The sequence below is a fragment of the Ovis canadensis genome, chromosome 26 (genome assembly GCF_042477335.2).
Source record: "Ovis canadensis isolate MfBH-ARS-UI-01 breed Bighorn chromosome 26, ARS-UI_OviCan_v2, whole genome shotgun sequence".
In the NCBI taxonomy this organism is placed as follows: Eukaryota; Metazoa; Chordata; class Mammalia; order Artiodactyla; family Bovidae; genus Ovis; species Ovis canadensis.
In genome coordinates this window covers 61,154,450-61,158,029 of record NC_091270.1, presented here as the reverse complement: position 1 = coordinate 61,158,029, position 3,580 = coordinate 61,154,450, and the positions used below count along the sequence as shown (strand labels likewise).

At 36.5% G+C, this 3,580-nt stretch overlaps 1 pseudogene; it reads left to right on the top strand.

The window, feature by feature from the left end:
* Window positions 1-1,437: 1,437 nt before the first annotated feature.
* On the top strand, window positions 1,438-2,857 carry LOC138430836 (KATNB1-like protein 1 pseudogene; annotated as a pseudogene).
* The last annotated feature ends 723 nt before the right edge of the window (window positions 2,858-3,580 follow it).

Sequence of the window (3,580 nt, the reverse complement as noted above, 5' to 3'; positions counted from 1 at the left end):
CATTATCCCCAATGGTGAAAAATTGAAAGCATTTCCCCTAAAGTCAGGAACAATACAAGGGTGCCCACTTTCACCTCTACTATTCAACATAGTTCTGGAAGTTTTGGCCACAGCAATCAGAGCAGAAAACGACATAAAAGGAATCCAAACTGGAAAAGAAGAAATAAAACTCTCACTGTTTGCAGATGACATGATCCTCTACATGGAAAACCCTAAAGACTCCACCAGAAAATTACTAGAACTAATCAATGAATATAGTAAAGTTGTAGGATATAAAATCAACACACAGAAATCCCTTGCATTCCTATACACTAATAATCAGAAAGCAGAAAAAAAAAATTAAGGAAACAATTCCATTCACCATTGCAATGAAAAGAATAAAATACTTAGGAATATATCTACCTAAGGAAACTAAAGACCTATATATAGAAAATTATAAAACACTGATGAAAGAAACCAAAGAGGACACTAATAGATAGAGAAATATACCATGGTCATGGATCAGAAGAATCAATATAGTGAACATGAGTATACTACCCAAAGCAATCTACAGATTCAATGCAATCCCTATCAAGCTACCAGCGATATTTTTCACAGAGCTAGAATAAATAATTTCAAGATTTGTATGGAAATACAAAAAACCTCTAATAGCCAAAGCAATTTTGAGAAAGAAGAATGGAACTGGAGGAATCAACCTGCCAGACTTCAGGCTCTACTACAAAGCCACAGTCATCAAGACAGTATGGTACTGGCACAAAGACAGAACTATAGATCAATGGAACAAAATATAAAGCCCAGAGATAAATCCACACACCTATGGACACCTTATCTTCGACAAGGGAGGCAAGAATATACAATGGATTAAAGACAATCTCTTTAACAAGTGGTGCTGGGAAAACTGGTCAACCACTTGTAAAAGAATGAAACTAGAACAGTTTCTAACACCATACACAAAAATAAACTCAAAATGGATTAAAGATCTAAATCTAAGACCAGAAACTATAAAACTCCTAGAGGAGAACATAGGCAAAACACTCTCCGACATAAATCACAGCAGAATCCTCTGTGATCCACCTCCCAGAATACTGGAAATAAAAGCAAAAATAAACAAGTGGGATCTAATTAAAATTAAAAGCTTCTGCACAACAAAAGAAACTATAAGCAAGGTGAAAAGACAGCCTTCAGGATGGGAGAATATAATAGCAAATGAAGCAAACTGGCAAACGACTAATCTCAAAAATATACAAGCAACTTATGCAGCTCAATTCCAGAAAAATAAACGACCCAATCAAAAAATGGGCCAAAGAACTAAATAGACATTTTTCCAAAGAAGACATATGGATGGCTAACAAACACATGAAAAGATGCTCAACATCACGCATTATCAGAGAAATGCGAATCAAAACCACAATGAGGGGGCCGCGCGCGGGGCGGCGTTTGAATGGCCGTTCCTGGATCTCGGCCGGGGAGCCGAGGGATAGTCTGGGCTGCCGGGCGCAGTCGGTCAGCGCCTGGGCTGGGCGGAGGCGCCGGGGTACCATGAGGCGCCGGTGGATTCTTTACCACTAGCGCCGCCAGAGAAGCCCTTAAATCGGGAAGATTTCTGTGAGGGGAGGTCAGTAAGGTCATTCGCTGCGGAGAGGTCAAGTCAGACAGCAGCTGGAAAACTGCCTGTCAGCTTTTGAGCCCTGTATTTAAGAGATTATGGCATCTGAAACCCACAATATTAAAAAACGCAACTTTTGTAATAATACTGAGGATCATTCCATTGATCTTCCTAGAAAAAGGATCTCTAATTTCACTAATAAGAACATGAAGGAGGTTAAGAAATCTCCAAAACAGTTGGCTGCTTACATAACTAGAACAGTTGGACAAGCTGTGAAAAGCCCAGATAAACTACGTAAGGTGATCTATAGAAGAAAGAAAGTTCATCATCCTATTCAAAATCCTTGTTACAGAAAAAAGCAGTCCCCTAAAAGTGGGGGCTGTGTCATGGCAAATAAAGAAAATGAACTGGCTTGTGCAGGCCACCTCCCTGAAAAATTACGGCATGAGAGTCGAACATATTTGATTAACTCCAGTGATTCTGGTTCTTCACAGACAGAAAGCCCATCATCAAAATACAGTGGCTTTTTTTCTGAAGTTTCTCAGGACCATGAAACAATGGCACAGGTTTTGTTCAGCAGGAATTTGAGACTGAATGTAGCTTTAACTTTCTGGAGAAAGAGAAGTATTAGTGAACTTGTAGCATATTTAGTAAGGATAGAGGACCTTGGAGTTGTGGTAGATTGCCTTCCCGTGCTCACCAATAGTTTACAGGAGGAAAAACAGTATATCTCACTTGGCTGCTGTGTAGATTTGTTGCCTCTAGTAAAGTCACTACTTAAAAGCAGATTTGAAGAATATATAATAGTTGGTTTAAACTGGCTTCAAGCAGTCATAAAAAGGTGGTGGTCAGAACTATCATCCAAAACAGAAGTTGTGAACGATGGAAATATTCAGATTTTAAAACAGCAATTAAGTGGATTGTGGGAACAGGAAAACCATCTTACTTTGGTTCCAGGATATACTGGTAATATAGCCAAGGATGTAGATGCTTATTTATTACAGTTGCATTGAAAGACTTCATCTATAGCATTTGGCTATTCAAAACATCCTTGGACTATATGATTTCCCCAAAAATATCTCATCTGAGAACTGTGAACTATGGAAGAAATCAAAACCATTTTTTCCTCTAAAGAAACGTATGATGAAACCACTAATGAAATGCTACCAATCTGCTTCACATTGAAGTGGAAGAAGATCCAAAAGGAGCAGCTTCAGCTTCAATGAGGTGAAAGTGCACTACGGAGATTGTTCACCTCTGCTGCATTTGGGATTTATATGGTTATTTGGTAACATTGTTTAAGAACTACTGGGTCTTAATGCAATCCTGCATAAGAATATAATTTATACTATGTGAAAAATAAGACAGGACTTATTACTAGGAATCACAGAGACCAATCATCATTACTTTTTTTTAAGATTGTGTTTTATAAGAAAACACTTATATGTGTGCAGCTACTATTTTCTTATGTTGAAAAGACTTTGAAAGTTTAAACCATTATAGCAAATAATCAGTACTAAAAGTTTTTTGTTCACACTGAGATACTGTGTATGCAAAATGCCTTAATTATTAATAAGCCAATGTGTATGATAACAATATCTGTTTAAGAAAATTAAAAGCAACCATGCTTCTGGCATGATAAAATCATGGAATTAAATCAGGGGTTTCCATTCATGTAGAATGTTGTTAAAACTTATTCTACACCGTTCTTAAAACTTGAGAATATTTTTAGTATCTCTGATTTTTTTTTTTTTTTGCCAGAATCATGTCATGTAGGTATGTATGTGTTACTCCTATATATAAGAAAAAGGCGAATCTGTATTTGTATGAATGCTTAACTGGAAATGTCTATGGAATTGACTAATTTATATTCACTTTTTATTGTATATAGATTTCTGATATTTTCAGTTCTGTATCATTTAAAGTTTTCTTTATTTGAGTAAATTGACTAAATATTTCAAAAAAAAAAAAAAA